The sequence below is a fragment of the Sceloporus undulatus genome, chromosome 4 (genome assembly GCF_019175285.1).
Source record: "Sceloporus undulatus isolate JIND9_A2432 ecotype Alabama chromosome 4, SceUnd_v1.1, whole genome shotgun sequence".
Taxonomy (NCBI): Eukaryota; Metazoa; Chordata; class Lepidosauria; order Squamata; family Phrynosomatidae; genus Sceloporus; species Sceloporus undulatus.
The window spans coordinates 139877296-139900634 of NC_056525.1; the positions used below are offsets into that span (position 1 = coordinate 139877296).

A 23339-nucleotide genomic window follows, 5' to 3' on the forward strand; every position below is an offset into this window, starting at 1 on the left:
TGATCCAATCCTATTCAATGCAAAGATGCAGCAGAATTACCCACCACTATCATTGTGGGTTGTTGAATTTGTATGGCGGCTATGTATCACTTCTTCATTTCTGTGTATGGTGACAGATACCTCAGTATATTGTACAGAAATTCTATGTTAAACTAAATGTCTCCTATAGAAGCTTCAGCTGTTAAATATCAAAATGCATTCTGTTAATTCAATGGCAAGCCAGGCCTGTAATACTGTAAACAGTACACATTTTAATACTAAACACTCTAGGGCATTTTAATACTAAACACTGACTTTAGGGCAGAGATAGCCTGGCCATTATTGCCATTTTTTGCCTGGTCTTGAAATGCTGAAGGGTGTCTTCCTGGGCCACCATTCCCTGAATCCCAAGACACTAAGACTCCCAAAGACAAAAATTTCAATACGTTGTCTTGAGTCTTAGTTTCGGGAGAAAGGTATGATATTAATGCATTAATATTATAATAATTTAATTCTATTTTAGTGCATCAGTATTGTATGTTTTAATTGTACTGTTTTTTAATATTGTAAGCTGCTTTTTGGGAAAAGGGTGGAATATAAATAAATATAAATATAACTATCACAAACAGCAGTAACAGATGGAAGATTTTGGGAGTCCTTTTTTAACCTTGAGGTACTCAGCCTTTGTTCACTCACAATTTTGCTACCAATATTACCATTATGACAGATGAACAAACATAGGCGTGGTACACCAACAACAAGTGCCGTCCATAGTAGCGCTGATACTAGGGTTAGGCAACCGCACAGTCCCTACCCCTAGTATGTAGTGGCAGCATTACAGTGGTGGCACGCTGTGTACGCGGGTGCCACCATTGTGATGTAAGCACTGTGCAGCATCCGCATGGCACTATACATCGCTTACATCGCGAGTGTGCCTATGGCGCACTTGCGACATCACTGCAGCATCACAGAAAGAACCCGGAAATACCAGGTGCTTTTTGCTCTGCAGCGACAGCATGCCTTAGGTGTCTGCACCATCCCCACGAAGAAAAAACAGGCACCGGCAGGCAGACATTTCTCAGTGGTCTATCCTAGGCCATTGTTAACACTCATACCACTCACCTGCACTGAATTAATTCCAATAAGCACTGCTACAGTTTCCCAAGGAAAATATCATTGCCCTATGCTAAATGTTGTACACCTTTACACCATCACCAAGGTAGAAATGTGGTAGTAAAATCTGGGTGTAGTGATTATTTATTCAATTCCATTTTGAGACAATGTGGCACACAACTCTCTGTTTAAGTTTGTAACCAAGAACACATCCACCTACAGATGGGCAGAACACTGTTAAAACCACACAGATGTTCATTTTAAATATACATTTTTGAACATAGTTTCTTACAGAGCATGGATTTTTACATGCATTGCATCCCAAAGTAAGTACTTGTAAATACATTTCATCCTAAAACACGTGTTTTATATGCATTTTGGTACATTTTGAGTGAAGACGTTCATTGTGGAATTCAGAGAAATTTGACATCTGAACAATAGCTGTTTTCTAATGTTCACGTTGCTCTAGGGGTACAGATCAAGGCGGTTCATATTGGACTTTGCAAAGAACAAATTTCATAAGCACCTCTACCTCCAAAGCTCCACTGCAGCTGTAAATGATAAGTGCAATTTTGTAGTAGTGGTCAAGTTGTTATAAAAGAAGCTTACTATTTCATTTATCTCTTCATTTATTAACCTTCCATGGTTTACAAGGAATCTCGATGTTCTCTAGCACATAATTTAAAAACCACTGCTATAAGGATCAGTAGCTTCACTAATGTATGTCATGGAGCTCTGTAAAACATACAAGACAGCAGGTTAGGAGAGAGAATGTCATTCTGCTTACAGGATTTTTTTTTAAAGTCAGCCTCTGTCAATAAGATCCCTCATGGCTTTATAGAAAACTCATCCTCACCCAGCTGATTATCTACAAGAGATTATCTATCACTTCAAGGCTCATAGCTGGGGGTACGAAAATGTGAGTTTCTGAGCCAGAAAGGACACACCCCTAAACCCATAAAGCAGGGCAGCCACTTGCCAGAGAAAGAATAGAGTTGCAGTTGAGGCTATAAATAACTCACCATGTAAAGGCTTGCATGTTGGGATTAGGCTTCCACTCTCCAAGACAATGGGGCCGTTGTGGCTGATGCCGAGATCTGGATCTGTCCCAAAATATTGTGATCACAAGGTAGCTTTGAACCTTTTTCTTTTTCTGAAGTCACAGGTGCTTCATCTGAAAGTCTTTCAGAAAATCCAGATGTATTTTTCCAGCATTTCTAAAATCAAATGTGTGTGAACACTTGGTGGGGGGTGATATGTTGACCAGTTTTCATGACAATACCAACATTTTCTCCTAGAGGATCTCTATGATCTGAATAATAGACTTCATTGCAATCAAACCTCAGTGTTGAAGTCAAAGGCTTCATGGCTGGCATCCATAGTATTTTGTGGGTTTTGCAAGCTATGAGGCTGTGTTCTAGAAGAGTTTATTCCTGACATTTCGCCAGCAGCTGTGGCTGGCATCTTCAGAGAAACTTCAGTGTTGCCATCAAACTTCAGAGAGCAGTATCAATGCAACCAAAGGTCATGTGATTGTTTTCTTCCTTATCATTCCATTTCCTCCTTATTCTATATCCTTCATCATCCATCCCTCATCACTCCCACTCAGGACTATCTCTACCATTAGGTCAATGGTGGAGGCTGCCTGAATAGATGCTAGAGACTGGGAAGAGTAGTGGTATGTTGGAAAATGGAGCTATCAGGGGCATATCTCATATGTCCTGCACTGCTCACCCCAATGCCAGTTTGATTTGCTCAGATGCAGTAGAGGACACTAGGCTGTCACCAATGTTGAACTAAGGATTCAGATTCCTGTCTGGTTGGCTTCTGTGTATGGAATTGGAGGAGGGGGCATCATGTTATCCTTTGTCTTTGACAGGATTTGCCTTTCACTGCAGCCTTTTTCCCACTTCAACCAGTCTCTCTCTGATGACCGTGATCAAGCCCTGAGCTCTCCAACACAGTGGCCATGGATGCTCTCCCAGATTTCCTGCTCTCCTCACTGCAAGCTTATAATTTTCAGTGGCTGCCAAGTCCCAGGGTTTCTTCACTCTGGTCTGCTCAAACTTTTCTATCATTCCAATTGATTGGTCAGCCAGTGTGAGCATGGATTTAGTGAACAGATAGTAGACATTTTAAGAATAAAATATAAATAAGATCTCTGATTCTTAGCGCCTCAGTATGCAAGCTTTACCATGTCACCAACTGGATACTCAGAATTATATTACTTATACACTAGTCACATGATTCATGGCTTTATTTTCTGCCTCGCCTGCTATCAAAATTCCGAAATATCTTTCCTTTTATCTAAGACCTGTAAATAAGCATGATCCTTCCATGATCCCTGAAAGGTTTGGGAGATAAAGAGATATCTCATGTCTGCTACTTTTATAAGTATCTATGAGGCCAGAGGGAAGAATTTTTACAAACTGTTTCAACAGGACTAAAAACTACCTCTTCTCTTTTGGTGATACAGTATTTCCCCATAGCCAGTTTTTTTCTATGAATGTATGACTCTTTTGAAATCTGATGAAAGCTCCTATGTGAATGTTGTTTGATTGTATCTTTTCTACTATTTTAAATGTTACTTCTTGGAGGGAGGATTATGGATTGCTATGAAAAAGGATAGCAATATTCAGCTGTTCCAACAATATTAACATGTAAACAAATAGGATTAACTACATCACACTGCGACACAATCTGTTATTTATTTACTACAATCTAATAATTATAACATCCTTATAAACTTAATTTAATAGCTTATTAGAGTGCTAACCAGGCCTCCAGGAGACCAGGGTTCGATTCCATACTCATCCATGGAAACCCACTAAATGACCTTAATCAAGTCACACTCTCTCAGCCACAAGCAACCCCCTTTCCAACCAAAGAAGGGGAGACAGGGGGGATCTGCACCAACTGTGTCAGCTTCTCTTTAAAAGTTGGAAAATTTGTTTAGCTCAAGGGAGCTTACAAGACGCGAGATAACTTGATGATTGTTTGCACCTGTGTACACCAGTAATAACTGAGGAGAACTCCAAGTTTGGGGTGAATAAAGAAGGTTTTATTTAGAAATATGCAAAACTAGTACCAAATACACAATAGTAATCCAGACAGACACACCATTCAGAGATAACCAAAATGAAAGTGTGGAAACTGAATACCAAAGTTTGAGTGGTGATAACGGGTGATAATTACCTGTGCTGGAGAAAGTAGAATGTGGCTCAAACTGGGATCTGAGGGTGACACAGTTAATACATGGATCACAAGCTGGGGATCAGCTCTGTGCACAAGGAGGCTAGGTTTGGAACTGATACTTACATCTGGGATCCTAGCCTTAAAGAGTGTGCTATCTTGCAACAAAGACCTGATGACCCCTCAGCTTTGGAGTTACAAAAACGTGGATTGGATTAGGACAATCTCAGGGTGGATAAATAGGGATGTTGGCTGGAAACACAGCAGGGCGTAGGTAGGAAGCATTGACTTACTGCCTTCAGTGCAATGAGACCTCCTTTGTCTCTTGGTGCAAGAGGATAGGCAAAGAGCATTTGTTGTGGTATTACCTGGGTCATTCCACATGTCTTCAGGTCTCCATGCCATTCCCATCAGAAATTCACCTGGTGTTCCAAAGGTCATCTTAAGAACATGCCTGGCCCCAGATATAAAAATTTGGAGACCCAAAAATATAATGTTGAGTATGCAGGGTATATTCACACCTTTCCCTGAATAAAATCGTATGATAGAGTCATCATAGGCTGTCAATACTTGAAGGCACACAACAATAACAATAAGGATTATTATTTATTAGATCATACTCTAGCTTTCTCCCTAAAAATGCAGCTTAAGAATCATGGAGTTGGAAGAGACTACAAGGGCCATCCAGTCCAACCCACTTACCTGCAAGTCCAATGTACATCTGGATATGTCTTTTGGGGGGTATTGCATAGGTTGGTATTCTTTTCCTCCCTCCACATTGATCAAAGGCCCCAGAGAGTCACTGTTTTATGCTGATAGCCTCACCAGCCATTGTGGACTGGTAGAAAACAGGCAGGATCCCTATGACTCCATAGTGCAGAACGATTTCATAATCTGTTGAAGACCTAGATGAATTTCAGCTGATGATGTTATCGGCCTGTGTCTTTATTTATTACTTCTACTTCCTGTTACTGATCCATAAGAAGACCTTTTTTCTTATCTCATGACTGCTTTGAGACAATCTGGGATTTCTTGTCACTCAAAGAATCAGACAACAAGGTGTATACTTCAGATGTAAGGAATGGCAAGATGGCTTAGAGCAAATGTGTATACCTTCTAAAAACAACTTTGCAGCAGATCGTCCAATATTAGCTTGCTCAGTCAAATTTGTATAATGGCATATGGGTGCAACAATAATTATGAAGCAAGACTTCTTGGTTTCAGATAATGGATACATTTGTCAGGAGCCAGTGTAGTTTGGTGTTTGAGTGCTGGGTTTGGGTTCTGGGGAGTCAGGTTCTTTTCTTCTCTTCTCTTCTCTTTTCTTTTCTTCTCTTTTCTTTTATTTGTTTATTTAATATTCACATAAAAAGGAAAAAAAGGAAAAACAAAGAACAAGTGGCTTTTTTAAAAGACAAACAATAATTCATTATCAAAATAGTGCTACTTTCTATCAATAAAAAGAGAGAAAGGAAAGGTAATTAGAATCAAGAATCATTACCATTCATACTGTATGGTACAAATAACTGATTTTAGGATTTACATATATTTACTTCTTCTTTTTGACCATGGGGTCAGCTAAAATATTTTTTTACCAAAATTTTAGGTGATGTTTTGTCAGACGAATATTCCTTATTTACAAATTTTCTTTATTTACAAATGAAATGAAAGGGAACTGAATTTCAGCAAAAATTGTCCATATCCTTCTCCCCTGTCAGACACTCTCATCCTAAAATATAGGGCCTAAATATCCTAAAGGCACCAGATCCCTAAGCATGGAAGCTAAGTAGAATCAGCCCTGGTTACTACTTGGATGGAGGACTGCCAACAAATACCAGGTGCTGTAGGCTGTATTTCAAAAGAAGAATTACTCCTAAGTATTCCTTGTCTAAGAAAATCCTATGAAACTCATGTGGCCACCATAAGTTGAAAGGAGACATGAAGGTATACACACACTTTCTAAACAGAAGCAATGGCGGGCCTCCTTTGAATAATTATTGGCTAGGAAACCCTGTGATAACGGTAACACATCAGAGTCAACCTGAAGGCATGTAACAACAGCAAATACATCATAGCAGACATCATCTTAGGGCAGCCATTCCCTTGAGAGAAAAGCACAATATTAGGAAATGGCAGTGCATCTGCCATGGATTCTCTTCCCCCCATCACTGCTCTGTCCTGAGTTTTTGAGGTTGTAGTCCTTGGCTTGTTTGCCTACAAATAAACACCCTCAAATTCAGTGGGATATATTTCTATGTTGTCATCATATGTATTATTGCACTGCTACTAACCAATGGGTTAATTAGTTAAAATGATGCAGCCCCTGAAATGACTCCTTATTATGTCCCATCCGTTTGTATTATGAAGCTATGAAATGGAAAGGAATGGTGAGACTAGACTCATTTATCAACATTTGCCCCCAAAAAAGCCGCACTCAGACAGGTCTGCCATAGATTCCTGTTATTAAGGACTGGAATGTTTTTCTATGTACCAATCTTGATTACGCTGACCTTCTGCATGCCTTTGCTAAATTCAAAAGTCAGGAATTTCTCAATTGTGCTGAGTACTGTATTCAAGTGCTTGATCACAGCCTCTTACTGCAATTCTTGGCTGTGAAACTATTTTTATTTCCTAAAAGAGAATGAGGATATAGCATCATACCATAAGGAAATCTGGGGGAGGGGGGGGATAATTTCTGACAAGTTTGTTTGTTTGTTTGTTTTGCAAAAGGAAAAGTATAAATGTACTCTTCAAAATGGTAAAGGAAACACCTCCGTTTTACCTACAGTGTGATCTATTTACTGAGGCATCCAAGAAATATCAGGTTCTGTAGGCTCTGTTTTCAAAGGTCAACAATGGCAAACTACCTTTGAGTTTCCCTTGCCTAAGAAAACTCAATGAAATCCATGGGGCCATTATAAACCAACAGGTGATTTGAAAGAACAGATAAGCACACACACATGTGATAGCAATGGTAATGAACCATCTGAGAATAACCAGCCATGCTGCACTCAAAGCATAGAAGAACAGGGCAGGTAAAACACGTTTCTAGGGGACATTGGCCTAACACTGAGTATCCCAACTAGGACTGCATCCTCACTGCTGAAATAATCCAGGTTAACACCACTTTAAGTGTCATGGCTCCATTAATTAATATCTGGTTAATGTTGTTTTGTTTTAAAACAGACTAATTCAATTTTATTCATTAAAATCTCTCTGTAACATGCAGTACCATACTTATTTGCTGGGTGATAGAAATTAGCCTTATCAGGGGTAAGAGAATAAGGATAAGGGTCAAGAGTAAAGGTCTGAAGAGCAGAGAGCTTTTAGGTTTTGCTGAAAGGCCTACAGCAAGTTTTGGTTGTGGAACAAAGACCCCAAAACTATAGGCCCATAAGCCTTATTGATATTGTGGCAAAAATGTGTACAAAACACCTATTAGGCAAAATTGAGAATTGGATTGTTGATAAAGATTTGGTAGTGGAAGAACAAGCGGGATTTAGACCAGGTAGATCCACTATGGATAACTGTTTTATTCTGCACCATCTTATCACTAAGTACATGTCTGAAGGAAAACAACTTTTTATTAGATTTATTATCTCAGAGCAGCGTTCGACACAATCAACAGAGATATTCTTTGGTCCAAATTGGCAGAAATGAATATGGAGCCAAGACTCCTTTTTCTGCTTAAAGCTCTTCATTCAGATACCTGTTTAAGAGTGCATACTGGTGCCAGCGGTGCGCTGTCCAAAAAAGTTAATGTGTTTAGAGGAGGAAGACAGGGATGTATTTTGGCGCCTACTCTATTTAATCTATATATTAATGACATTCCTGGTTTTCTTTCTTCTACATCAGCTCATACTCCTAAGATAGGCAATATGTATCTCAACTTTTTGCTTTATGCCGATGATATGGTCCTAATTGCTCATATGCAAGTGGGTCTAAGACCGCTATTGCAGACCCTACCCACTTATTGTTCTCTTAATTCTTTAGTCATCAACAAAAAAGTCTAAGGTGATGGTATTTGGGGGAAAGTGCAAAAAATACAAGTGGTTCCTGGAAGGCGAACGGATCGAGCAAGTCAATTCATATTTGTACCTAGGACTACTTTTCTCAAATACAGGGAAATGGACAAACCACTTTGGAAGAAATAAACCGTGAGCTATTGTGAATTCTGGTCTGCTCTATAAGCTGATTAGTTACAACCATCCTTCCAGTGTATCCCCTATCATAGAAGTTTATAAAGCCAAAATCTTGCCCATTTTATCTTATGGTGCAGAAGTATGGGGCCAATTGAAATCTCCACCTTTGGAGCAGGCACAGAGTTGCTTCTTAAGGAGGATCATTGGAACTGACAAGAACACTCCAGCCCAAGCAATGACAGCAGAACTTGGGATCTATTCAATACAAGGCCAGATTTGGATAAAAGCACTTAACTACTGGCTAAACATCTCCAAAATGGATTCTAGAAGATTCCCTAGACTCTGCCTAGAGGAACAACTGGCTATTGGGTGCCCTAATTTTTGGGTTTGTCAGCTATCCCTGGTACTGTTCCAATTAGGCCTTTCTCCTTCTTACTTTCTTTCAGCCAGGCATGCAGTTCAGGAATCCTTAAAACAAAGGATATGGGACATCAGCGCACAATCAGACATAGCCTTGTTAGCTGGGTGTAAATCTCTTAGCTGGTTAGCTAAAAATAAAATTGTATTTGGCCTAGAAAATTATCTTGAGTTGCATTTAACACAGAGCCAGAGAACAGCCTTCACCAGAGCTAGATTCAAACAATTGAACTCAATGGTAAGAACAGGACGGTTTCAAAAAATACCTTATTATGAAAGATTATGTATCTGCGTAGCCCCAGCTATTGAGGATATTCCACATATCCTGTCTGACTGTTGTTTATATGGTAAGGAGAGATCACACTTTTTACAATCATTCTTGGATAGAATGACTTACTGGGACCTTTCAGCTAAATTGTCTTATCTTTTCTCTGGAGAGAACATACATATAGTGCGATGTGTAGCTAAATTTGTAGTTAATGCTGCTCGCTTGAGAGATCAATTTATTATACAAAATGCAGTTTTGTGTCACAGCAATGAGTTCATTTAAACACTTTCATTGTTATCTCCCACTCTGTTTTAGCTATTTTAGACTATTTTATTTTGTATCCCATTTTATTAAATTTGCATTTAGTTAGCCTGTGTCCGTTTTAACTCCCTTTTTGAGTTTTAAGTGTGACTCTTTATCTTGGTATATATACGGATATTTTGATATTTTTTATCTTGAATTTTATATGTTGTATTTTGTAATTGTATTTAGTATTCTATTGATATGGTCAGCTGACTAATCAATAAACTTGTTGTTGTTGCTAGTCTGTTCCTTCAGGAGGAGAAAGGAAATGGGAGAGGGGGAAAGGAAATCTAGCCCTTTTAAGACTGATGTATATTTTAACATGGAGCCTTATCACATGAGAAAACAAAGTGGAAAGTGAGCCAGGGAGTAGCAATTTTCTCCATGCCTTACCCCAGGACTTCACAGCACTTCAGTTCTCTTCTGGGGGAAATGGTTGTAAAAATGTATCTTTTGTCAAATTGATTTTTCCATCTAGATTGCAAAAGTGAATTGATATCCACATTTATATGTATAGTTTTATCTTTTTAAATTTTGTTTTATTATTTTAATAACTATCTGTTTTAATATTGTAACAATTTAATTCCTATTTAATGTACTTTTTTCTATGTTTTAAATTGTACTGTTTTTTGATGTTGTGAAGCCTTTCTGAGTCCCACTTCTGGGGAAAGAGCAGGATAATAATAATAATAATAATAATAATAATAATAATAATAATAATAATAATAATAATATCCACAAAATCTCATTTAGTCTTAAAGGGGATTCTTCTCCCCCTGTGCTTCTTCTTTTTCCTTTGCATTTGTCTTCAAATGTAAGTTATAATTTTCCTTCTTTAATGCGTTTCCTTTTCTGCAGAATGGTCAGTCCAGTGGAGATTTCCCAGAGTTTGGGTGGACAGTGTCAATGACTCATATTGTAAGGTTCCCATCTGTCCAAATTGGCCAAAAGTGTTTTTGTTATTATTTTTATTGAATTAAATTCAGATTCTAGATGTTGTAACCTTTGCCCGTTAGGATCATAAATTGGCCCAAATTCTAAGGTTTCAGTTTTTAAAAAACAAGTATCTAAGCTATCTGGAAGCAGAGACAGGCTGCAGAAAAGGAGAGCAGGAAAGGGGCTTTTACTACAAAGAGCAGAGCTGTAAGCATATCAACAGAGAGAGCAAAGACATAGTAGTTATTATAGGTCTATTGTATTTTCCTCATAGCTGATGCTGCAGCCTTTTTCAAAAGCTCACAGCGAACGAGTCTCAAAGAGAAATGACAACGCAGAAAGAACCGTGACTCGGAAACATCACCCAAGGAGACTTTCCGCTGTGCTTTCTGCAACCGGACCTGTTTATCCCAGATTGGCCTTTTTAGTCACCAATGCACTTGTACAAAGTGCGAGATGAGTCCTTCCTGAGATTGTTTTTTCCTCATAGCTGAACTGGATGCTCACAGATGGAAAGGAGATGAGAGAACACCTACTAGAATACAGATTCTCAGCTGTTGGACCTCGATCCCCAAGGTGGGGCATGAGAGTTATTTAAGGAGGGCACCAGTGGCAATCCACCTCCGTGCCACTTCATTGGATCTCGCTTGATCCTCAGACACTGATTAGCTCACCCGCCAGAGAGGGAAGGTACTCCACCCACTTGGGATTGAAATGAGGAGAAAGTAGGATAGAAAGATGAACCCAACAATTTTAGGAAGTGAAGTGGAGGCTGCATTCAAAGCACTTGTGAGAAATAAATCACCAGGAACAAACAACATACCAAAAAAGCTGTTCCAAGCCACAAAGACAGAATCCACTCAGATTCTAAGATCTGCCAACAAATAGAGAAAACTAGCCAATGGCCTAAGGATTGGAAATGTTCAAGATACATTCTTAATTCCCAGGAAACAGGACAGCAGGGATTGCGGTTCCCATTGGACTGTTGGATTAACCTTCCATGCAAGCAAAATGATGTTAAGAATTTTACAACAAAGACTTTCACTGTACATGGAGCAGATATCCAAGCTGGATTCAGAAAAGGAAGAGGCATACTGTGGATAATATGTTTTTTTTTTCTCCAAAAAATACATAAATGTATTTTAATATATTAAATGTATTAATCCATTACTTTTTTCTTTCTCTACTATAATATTTATTTTATGGTTTATTCTTTTATTAATTAATTGATTAGTTTTTACTGGCATATTTACATATATATACATATGTGTGTGTATATCAAAAGATTTTTGTCACATTTCTATTATGGCCATTATTGTTTCATTTCATGATTATTATGGGAAATAATTTAAGAGGGTGTTAATGATTTGCATTAGGTGTCAAATATGCTAGGTACATCACTGTTTCTGTACACCTGAGCTTCCTATTGAATCTTGTCTGTTCCTGGCTCCAAAGATGTGTGTGTGCACGCATGCGCACATGCATGCACACACGCATAAAGACAGAGAATCTGATCATGAATTAATGAATTAGCATTTCTCCTACTTTGGATGTAGGGAGAAGAAGATGAGGTGTGGAAAAGGACAAATCAGCAAGAGTTTGAGGAATGAGCAAAACCAGTGAGGGAAAAAACCCTGGAAAATATAGTTGCTATATTGGCCAGTTGGCTGGGTTCTTGAATTCTAGCCATTCTACCTTTACACCATTAGTGTCTTGGATTTATTTAATTAAACAAGAAAGGAAAAGTATATTTGCACTACAAAATTGTATTAGTTTCATGCTAGTTTAATTGCTGTGTCCTGTGGAGTCTTGATATTTGTATTTTGATGTAATATTAAAATGGGAACAACATACCCTGAAAAAAAGAGGGATTAAAGATTAGATCAATTTATTTCTGTAGCATAGGGGCAGGGTATCTTTTTCCTGCAATTCAGGAAAACAGAGCTCTGTAGCAGAGAACTCTAAGTGCCTCCAAACTAAAAATCTGAGGATTTCTTAGAATGGAGCCATTACACACGAGTATGAAACTGTTATCACTTTCATAGTTAAGATATACATTAACTATGGTCCAAAACACACTGCAGAAATAATTCAGATTGAGTCCACTTTAAGTGCCCTGGCTCAGTGCTAGGGAATGCTGGAAATTGCAGTTTATTGGTGCAGTACAGACAGCTGAGAAACGGTGGCCTGCCGGAAACTGTTTTTACTCCAGAGGGACAGTGCAGCCGCCAAACCACGCACCGTCACTCTGGAGTAAAAAGGACCCAGAAAAACCAGCTTCTTTTTGCACTGCCATAGTTAAGTCACAAGTGCACCAATGGTGCATTCATGATGTAACTGGCGTGACACAACATGTGGATGCTATGCGTCTGTTATGTCATAATGGTGGCGCCCGTGTACACAGGATGCCGCCATTATTGCACCACTGGCACGTATTCAGGTTAGGGTCTGTGCAGTTGCCGTGCGGTCCCTAATCCTAAAATTGGTGCCAGCACAGCGCTTTTGCAAGGTCTGTACCCCACCATTGTGACACCAGAGCTCTCTGACAGGGAAAGATGAATGTCTCACAAAACTACAGATCCCAGACTTCCCTAGCATTGAGCCAGGGAAGTTAAAATGATCTCAGTTGGGATTATTTCTCTAGTGTGTTTTGGACCTATATGTCTAGTCTTTGGAAAAGCCAAGATTCAAGGCAAATCTTCCATTGCTTTTAAAAGCATAGAGCCATAGAGTTGGAAGAGACTACAAGGGCCATCGACTCCAACTCCCCCCCCCCAAAAAAAATGCAAAATTGTTTTGCAAGAAACTAACTGGTATTGCTTTTCATCCTTTTCAGCCAATGGGTGAAGTCAGTGTGCTGATAGTGGAGTCTTGTAGATTTAAAATTGGAGAGGGATTCTCAAACTGCACAAACACATTTTTACCCTGTGTGTTTCCATGACTGAAGAATTAGAACAGCAGCCCTCTAGTGTGAATCCTATAACAACCCAAACGTTTATTATAGGAACCTGTTTTTTTGGGGGGTGGGGTTGCATGTGTGGACGAAGTTTTAAGAGGACATACATATTCTTTTAGAAAGATGCAAGCTTCACTGAGCTCAATGCTAGTTACATCTGAATAAACATATACTAGTCTGCACTTTTAATTTACTTTTTAAAAGAAATTGACTTTGGAGTTTATCACACTGCTAAAAAAAAACCCGGCTTACCTCTCCTGAGTTGAATTCTAATTCAGGAGGCATCCAGGTTCCATCGCACATAACTCGCCACTGAATCTGCTGGCCGAATAGAACCCGGATGCAACCCGGGTCCAAGGAGCACTCAGCAAGCCACTTTTCAAAGTTGGGAGTTTTCCAAATTTGAAAAGCAGCTTGCTGAGCACTCATTGGACCTGGGTTGCATCTGGGCTGGGTGGATTCAGCAGCAAATTGCATGCGATAGAACCCGGCTGCCTCCTGAATTAGAATTCAACTCGGGAGAGGTAAGCCAGGTTTTTTAGCAGTATGATTAGCTCCTTTGTGTGGAATGTGGGAATGCTCCTGTACATGTCCAGAGACAAGTAATCCTTGGGTTCATTTTTGAAAACAGAAGTAATTTCCTTTCTCTAACTAATGGGGTCTGAAGAGGGGGTCTGACATTGCTGTTATTACAGTGGGTCCTTGGTATCCATTAATATCCATTAGGGTTTGATTTCTGGATCCCCATGCACACTAAAATCCATGGATGCTCAAGTTCCATTATATACAATGGGGTAGTAAAACTGTGTCCCTTATATGAAATGGCACAAACAAGATTTCCTTTTTTGGATTTTTTTTTTTAACATTTTCAAGCATCAGATGCTGAAATTCCAGGATGCAGAACCCAGATATATGGAGGTTTGGCTGTTTATAGTGTCAGTATTATTACTAAAAACTGTCATTTTAAAGGTGTTTTTGAGCATACAAAGCACTTGTATGCTAGCACAGTATTTCATACAGCAAACTTTTAAGTCAAGTCAATGTGATTGCTCCTGTTTGGTAGATGATGTGTGGACATAAGACTGAGCGAAGGAAGTGCAGTACTCTCAAGGGAAGCTCTCTGCTTTACACCTCATATCATGTAAGACCACTTGGCACTCGTTGTTGTTGTTGTTGTTGTTGTTGTTGTTGTTGTTATTATTTGTGCATTCTCCAGGAGCACACAACATTGTGGGGAGGACTGTGAATGAGGAGCTGCTCTTTGCAATCACATCAGAAGGAAATGATCCTGTGTGACATGAGGCAGAGAAATCAGCACCAAGATGCCATTTTGAGTGGCAGATTCACGTTGTGCAAAATGCAAAAAGCTGTCCTTTGTTGAGGTAACTAGAGGGCCTAGCTGGCAAGTTTCTGTGCACAGATTCCCCATGCTCAGACTAGATGTACATGTGCATCTGGACATACATCAGCCTTACAGTGCATTTCCATGACATCCAACAAACCTCCTATGTATTCTAAGTCAAATGAATGGGGTGAGCATTTGAGCATCCTTCACTTATCTTGAGCTATCTGTGCATTGTTGCACACGATGATTTCAGAATCAAAGGGAATTTTTCCCCCCAAGTATTTTTAGAGATTCTTTCCTCCTTCTCCCATCCCCCTTGAAGGAAGACACTATCTCTGTGGGGGCAGTTTGGAGCTCACAGAAACAGGGGATAACTAGAGATAAACAGGTGCTTTCTTCTTTTTAGAGGCACGTGAGGTCAGCTCTTAAGACACAGCAGATACAATAGGAGTGCTTTTGCCTTTCAGCCTTTCCTCCTGACCACCCAGTAGAGGAAAAATAACCAATGTTTTGGCAGTGTGTAAACTTTGCACTTCCTATGAGGCTCTTTCTTGACTGAGAATATTCAGTATGATATCAGTAAATTACACACTCTTTATTTTTAAAAATTCCTTTTCACCTCAGACAAAATTTAAACAAAATTATTACCATTAGAGGGTGCAGAATAATCTAAAATATGCAAATAAATCCAGATTGTTAGATGAAGATTTGCTACTTTTTTTTTCTGAATCACATAGTAAAGCCCTGTACACCGCCAGTAGTATATAAATTATAACAATTAAAAAAATCATCGGTGATTTGAAGACAGTGACCTGGATGCATTTTAGTGGCTTCCTTCAAACCATATAAAAATTGGCACAAATGCTTCATGTATTGGTTTGCATGAAAGGTATCTACAGCATGGTTTTTACATCATGGGTAACAATTAGCAGAAAGGATTTTAAAAATATAATCATTGTTACAACTGCCCACCAAAATCTTTTGGGTGCATGCAAGTGAATTTCCTGGACATGAAATCTACTGCACCACTGTACCTATTTCTTAACCAGTAACTCTAGTAAAAAAGCTTATTACTTTGTGTATGAAACTGAAGAGATATCATATCCTCAATAAACTGGAACCAGTATAAAATGTTAATACTACAGAATGCAAACAAACTCTTTTAAACTGCCTCAGTAGACATAGCAACACATGCCAATGTATGTCTACAGCAAAAATAACATGAATTTAAATGATCAGGGTTCCCCCACTGGGTGGCAGAAGGCAGAGTATTTTCCAGATTGCTTATTCAATGTATATTGCGGGAGAATTTTGCCATATCACGCTGCTATGACATTTTTTAAACAGTTCAGTGCAGCTTTTCAAGACCCCATATAAACAAGAATCCAAATCTACCATTGAAAAACTGGGTGGACTATGTGTACAATTATTTTGCTACTTAAACACGGTCACTTTTCCAACACCAAAACGAATCTGCAATTAAAACAGATCTTGTTGAAAACAGCAAATCATATTTTGTTGGTTATGTGCCTGTGTGCACATGTCAGTTTTGTCTCTGAGGCTATATGCCCATAAACACCTTTGCATGTTTGGAAATATGTCTGGGACTTCATAAAGTTATGTGTATTTTATAGTTAGTATGTGAGTGACAATCATGAACTAAAATAAAGCCACTGTTTGAAGCAGAAAATGTCCTCCAATTTTTCAAATCATATCTGTTTATTTCACAGGAGTGTCTTAAGTGATTGTCATGAGTTATTTTTAATGGTTAGTGCCACAAATGTTCTTTAAAAGAATTATAGCCTTGAAATGATATATAATCACTATGTGTGTGTATATAAATGTGTGTGTGTGTGTGTGTGTTTCCATCTCTTGCTTTATATTAATACCTGTTTTTAATCATTGTAATAAATCAGGTTTTGGTTGTATGGTGTATGTGAGTGTGAGTGTGGTTCCCCCCCCCCCCCCAATTTTTATAGTATCCTTTTGGGATCCAGATTCTTCCTGAAAACAGTGCTGTTCATTTGTTTGATTCAACTATTGTGTGTGTATGTGTGAGCGTTGTTAACTGCCATCGAGTTGACGTCAGCTTATGGTGACCTTGTGAATGAGAGACTTCATACATACTTGAACCTTACTTTGAATCCTTTCTTGCCAAACCTGGGAGACCACAGTCCTGAGCACATTTACTTAGATGTAGGTTTCACTGGAAAAATAAGTTAGGAAGTTTAGAAGACACTCACAGCATCAAACAGAATAACCCAGGTCTAGCCTATGGCAATCCCATTTCAATGCTTTCAGTGTGAGAGAGTGTGTACTACTGGTAGGGCTCGAACTCTTTAACTTTGACTGGATTTTCAGTTAGGGATTTTGTTAAGGCTGTTCAGTAATTTTTTCCATGTTGTAGTTAAAACACCTGAGATGGAGACTAATGCAAATACGGAGATAAAGGATTGCAAATTTATTTATCTTTCTACAGAATGTGACTCTAGTTTAGGAATATTGTTGGGGGGAGGAAATACTGCAATATTTATCTTTTGTAATACAAAAACTTCTGCAGAAAAATAAATACAGTAAACATGAAGGGAGTCTTCTGTGAATAAATCCAGGTCCAAAGTTAGCTGGAATCTCTGCAGCTGTGTTCTTATCTGGCTGCAGGAAGGAGAACAACAACAAAAGAAGCTAAGAAGCCCCCCCAGTTGATGCATGGGAAAGCCATTGGCCGGCAATTGTGGCTGCCCTTCTGCTGAGCAAATAGTTCAAACTGTTCATTCCCATCTCCTATTCTCTCCCTGGTACATTGTTTGTGTCCTTGCATTTCATTCTGCAAGGAAGATTGCTCTCTGGGCCTATAAGCAAACAGTCCAGAAAAAGAGCCAACTAGCCTCCTCTTTTCCCTGGAGAACTAGCATTTTTAGTTCCAGCTCCAAGCTGTCAGCGAGCTAGAGAGTTAATGTCAGTATTCTGAATTAATTGCCTTAAGCTGGAGCAGCCAAAATGTGCCACCAAATGTCCAGAAGATGTTTATTAATAACGTTTCCTCTGTTTTGTTTGCAGAGAGTGGTGTGATTTTATTTTATTTTATTGTTTTAACTTTTTTGTTCCAAGCTTTTCTTCCACACCCAGCGCTCCCTTTTCTCTGCTTGGATGGCCCTCCTGACTATAGGTTATATTGGCTAAATGCAAAGCACTTATGATGTATTAGGAACAGCTCACAAGGTATCATCAAATGGAGAAACACTTACATGTCTTGAGCTCACAGCTGTCATTGTCATCCTGTCAGAAATTCGGCATTAGTGACTTAACTGTTGGAACAAGGTGACGGATGCAGGAGTTAGGCATAAGCAAGAGCATGTTTACACATAAATATCTTTCAAAATTAACCCCCAAATGCTGTTGAAATTACAAAGGGAAAAAAGAGAGATGGGTGGTAAATGGGTTTGTGTTTAAACATGCTAGATTTTAAAGTGCTTCCCAGTGTGGATGGCCCTCTTTAAGAGAATGAAATAATAAACCAATTTATATACCAATAGAGAGCTGAGATCCTGAGTGCCGTTGTGTAAATTTTCCCCCTTGACTTTTCATTATCTACCTGTGCAAAATCAATCTATATGTATGGGATCAACATACAATTGGAGAGATAAAAGGCAAAATAAAATGTGCTTTGCATATCCCTGAGATAAGAGGCACTGTTCCTCGTTCCCCTCCGGTTTCCAGGCAGATGCATTTTATGTTTTAAAAACCAGCTTGTAAAAGTAGAGGGAAAAGACAGGGCAGTGTGGCAAGTGTTTGCCTCTTTGCCTGAAATATTGATTCTGTTAAATGAACTGTGGTTAATAAGTAACCAAGGAAATACCAGCTTAATTTTACCCATAATTTATCATACTGAAGGAGAGAGAGGGGTATTTCTCCCCTTTTATTTTTATAGGATGTATTGCATTTACTTGCAAAGAAAATCTATAAAATCCCAGCTAGGAATATAAAACACTATTAAGAAGATCCATTGAATTGTAGCAAGAAAAAGGGAAGCACATAGAGAAATCACTGTAGTATAAATGAACATGTATTTTGGCTGTCTAGTAGCTTCTACTGAAAACAATGTAGGTAATGCAATGCAGCTGTAGGATTAAAAAAAATGTGTTCATACTCCTCCATTACTTGGTCACTCTTGAAAGCCTGTCCCATAACAAAACTGTATTGGAAATAGGCAATGCTCACAGCACATTCAGACAAATATGATCATTGCTCAAGTGATGGCAGTGTTTGTACAAGTGAGCAATCACACAAGTAGGGGCTCATATCACCTCATGCAACTTGCTTTTCTCTTGGACCAGTTCAGTTGCAAAGTCATAATTAAATCAAGTGATGTGCATGTATTTATGAGCCACTTTTGGATTGCTTCCCTAATGGTACATATGATGATAACTTGGTAAATTGTACCATTTTTGTAAGGCCCCTTTCATACTAATGTATGAATGCTGCTTTCTCACACCTAGATATGGAACCCTCAGACTGATGCTGGTCATGTGGATCCTGCTGTCCCTAACACTTTCACCCACCCTACCAGGCCCACGAATAGGACCCCAGTGTTCAAAAGCATGCTGTAATGGCATAGGTTCTAGTCATGGATAAACGGCTTCTTTGTCACTACTAATATGTGTGAATGAAGCCTAATACTGGCAGAGTAGCTAAAGCATATACAGCTCAGGTCCAGATTATCTGAATGACTATGGCCCCTGTACACACCAGCCATTAAGGCCAACATGAAAGCAGTGTCACAACGCATGCCCGACTCCGCCCCACAGGGCACCCTGACACCACACGCCACTCCACACGACTCACGGCATCATGGTGCACCTCTGATGCTATGTCCATACGATGCAGCGATGGAGGAGCGCCATATAGCCACACCACTGCAGCTATGGCACCCTTTTGAGGGCGGAAAAAGGAGCTGCTTTTTTGGGCTCCTTTTTGCACCCTTGAAAGACTAGAACAGGGCCGCAGCATGAGGTTGCCACAGCCTCAATCTGCCTAGGAAAGGGGCGGTGTCCCGCCACCACTTCGGGGCAGTCTGTCAACCCCCTTCATTCTGCTACAGTATATGATCCTGCCCATATTTTGAGATCTTCTTTCTTTCCCCTCGCCTTCATAGTTACATCTGGTGGGAACACAGAGAAGACCTTTTTGGTAGCTGCTCCCAGGCTCTGGAACTTCCTTCCTGCAGAGTTTAGACTAGCATTCTCCTTGCTATCCGTCCTTAGACAGTGGAGATATGTTTTTTTGTTTCAGAAGGCCTTTGAGGTCTGACTGCTCAGAGGAGAAAGGGCCTTTTAGAATGTGCCATATTGTTTATATTTGTTTCCTTATTAATGGTCATGCTTTTAACTGTTTTAATTCCCTTGACAATTTAATTACAGGGTGCTACAAAAGGAATGGTGCAAAACTGAATAGGAACAGCTTTACTTTTGCACTATTCATTATTATTATTATTATTATTATTATTATTATTATTATTGCAGCATGTTGAAAAGATTACTATTTCAAGCATCTTCTGTCAATGTTTTTGGATACTTTAATATATGTATAGGGTTAACCGGGCCTTTACAAACATTAAATGGTAAATCTCATGCTCAAATGTAATAGCTGTTCCAGTTTGGTTAATATGCAGCACAAGGGTGAGATAAGTGTAGCCTAAACTCCACATTAAGAAAATATTGTATCTAAAAATATTAAATAAAATATAAAATATTATATTATAAAATTTTAAAATATTATGGAAAATAAACACAGAGGCAGACCGATGCATGGACTCTGGTGTTTATAAAAAAAATATTCATAGTCTGCCATCGTTCATTCATATACCAAGAGAAATAGCCATCCAGAGAAAGCAGCCTCTACCACCTCCTGTAACTATGTAGGTAAAGATTTATATTCCATTAGTGTGGCATACGATCTTAGTCATTATCTTCTAGGAAATACAGTTATAGGTCAAATACTCCAATATGCTGAATGTCAAACACTGTTAGATGCTAATGCCGTTGCATGTCGGTTGCCAGATACTAAAAATAACCTCGAAATATTTTACTGTCATTACATAGTCAAAACTCAATATTTATGTACATATTCAGCTGTTCAGAAGAATTCACAAAAGAAAATTGTGGGCTTAAGTTCTAGGAGATAACTTGTTGCAGCTCTATAGCATCTATGCCACTGTGTATACACAGCTTACATTTTTGGACAGAAGATCATCCAACCCCAGCTGTGAACACCAGCCAAGCAGGTGACCCTCATGTGTTGCAGAAGGACTTCTATAGTACATCGCTGCAAAGAAATGGATTAAAGAATTTTAGTCAGATATAGTAACCTGCCTTCAGTTTGGACTACAATTGCCAGAATCTTTCAGACAGCAGCATGTGGAGTCTAAGAGCTGTTGTCCAAATAAGTAAGCTATCCAAGCTTTTACTCCCTATATGGTCTCTTCATTCTCCTAGTGTGGCAGAAAGTGGCTTTTCATCTAGAGAGATTTTTTTTCACCTCATGATATAAGGGTTGGGGACTGAACCTAAGAATTTCTGCATGCATGGCAGTTATGGTCCCCTGTGGGCCAAATCACTTATGTGCCTGCTGGTATGTCTTTCTAAGACTCGCTATTCTGCCCTTTCCTTTTCCATATCATCTTCTATTAAAGGTGGGTAACAGCCAGTGACTGAACTATGTCTTTGCACTGAGCCTTCACTCCTCATGCAGGGCTGATCTGTAAAACTACCTGCTCTATTCTCCCCAGCATGACTACCAAAACGTTTGGGCAATCTTATAAGCTCTAACGTTAAATTTGGGGTGAGGGGAAGACAGCAAAGAGTACCTCTGACTTCAATGGTGCTGGGATGGGAGGGGATATCTCCACTAAACATTACCTTACATTCATCTTGTTCAAGAGCTTGCAACTGTCAAATACTGTTGATCAATGAGGGGTTTTGCTTTGTTTTGTATTTTACCATTTACTTGCAAGGGGGAAGATTATACTCTCATAGTCCTGGCTTGTTTGTCCAAACCAGCTATGTGGATGCAGTCCTTTCATTCTGTCAAGCCAGATGGGAAAGCAGAAGCAAATGAACCTTATCTGCTGTTAACTCAGACTATGTTTGCAGTGTTTGGATCCATGGATGGTGGAAACGGGTAGAAGAATCATGATGCTACAGCAGACAAAGGCTACTGCCCAGAACAGTACAAGCAGCCAAATCTTCCTGTCACCAGCAAACAGGAAGTTGCAGGAAGTACATACTGTCCCACTCGCCATAGAAAAGCTATAGCTGTGGCACCCACTTACAGGACTGTAACCTATAATCCTTTGTTCACTCAATACACAATTTTCAAGTTGATTTATATGTACTATGGTCCCAACCACGCTTCAGTCAGAGATATGGATCAGAGATTTGTAACGATAACATTTTAGCATCTTCACAGAACCACATAGCATTCTGTCCGGGGTTTAGGGAGAAGCCATACCAGTTCAACTCTAGCCAGTTTCACTGGTCTCAGAACCAAGCCTGGGGGTATAATAAAAGCATTGAAACAGAGTTCCTCAGCACTTCCAACAAATGAGTTGCCCAGATTTTGGGGGGTAGTAGATGTCCATAGCAGACAAAGTGGCAACGAGACAATTTAAATTTGCGGGGTGCCATTTTAAAATCAGAACTGGTGTAACATAAAAGAGTTTGCATAGAACAGCTTCAATCCTGTCGCTGCTGTAAATGTTGGACTTGTCTGTATCTCATTCATTTGCAGTTTATTGCTTGATCAGAAGTTGAAGGTTTTCATGGCCAGCATCCATAGTATTTGTGGGTTTTTCAGGTTATGTGACCATGTTCTAGGAAATTTCTTTCTGACGTTTTGCCAGCATCTGTGGCTGGCATCTTCTAGATTCCAGCCACAGATGCTGGCAAAACATCAGGAAAAAACTCATCTAGAACATGGCCACATAGCCCAAAAACCCTACAAAAACCTATGGCATGATCTTTTTGCTTGTTTTTTATATTCAGTATTTGTATCTTTTCTTTCTTTTTTAATTGCAATGGCTGATAATAGTGCATTGTAAGGACACAACATGAGTCAGATCTTAGGATCTGTTCAAGATGTGCACTTCTACAACAAAGGTTAATATCTGAGAGAATACTGGACAATAAGATCAGAAGAAGCAGGGATCGTTCTGATTGTCAAGTGGATGGAGTAACTCCACCATGAGGAAATGCTACAACATCTGTGCTTCTTTAGCACAGGTAGCACAAGGTCCAAGCCCTTGTTGCCTTAACCCTCAGAGGACATCTGATGCCCTTGATGGCTTAGAAAAAAAGCTTCATGTGAGAAGCTTGGTCAGCTGAAGCTCTGGCATGGACAAAAGGGTGGCCTTGGTGGCTGGGGGCATTGCCTGGCCAGGTTCTTGCAGGGAGTGTGAGGCTGGATAGGCCTGCCTTCCTCTAACCTACAAATGCATCCGAGGAAGCAGACTTTAGTCTAGGAAAGCTCATGCTGCCAATTTTTTTCTTCAGTTAGTCTCAAAGGTGCTACAAGATCTCTCTACATACTACTAACACTCATCTGTGACATTTTTTGATTAAAATATTGTGTCTGTTCCCTTTTCACCTTCTGACATCAGGGCCAAACACAAAAGGCAAGCAAAGCAAAAACCTT

At 39.3% G+C, this 23339-nt stretch overlaps 1 long non-coding RNA gene across 1 annotated transcript; it reads right to left on the reverse strand.

Moving 5' to 3' along the window:
- Positions 1–4145: 4145 nt before the first annotated feature.
- LOC121927642 lies at positions 4146–21088 on the reverse strand. Its single transcript, XR_006103288.1, has 4 exons — positions 20881–21088; positions 17897–17956; positions 16790–16857; positions 4146–5623 (listed from the first exon to the last, which is right to left on the reverse strand). It is a non-coding gene; the product is annotated as an uncharacterized LOC121927642 (long non-coding RNA).
- Positions 21089–23339: the final 2251 nt, after the last annotated feature.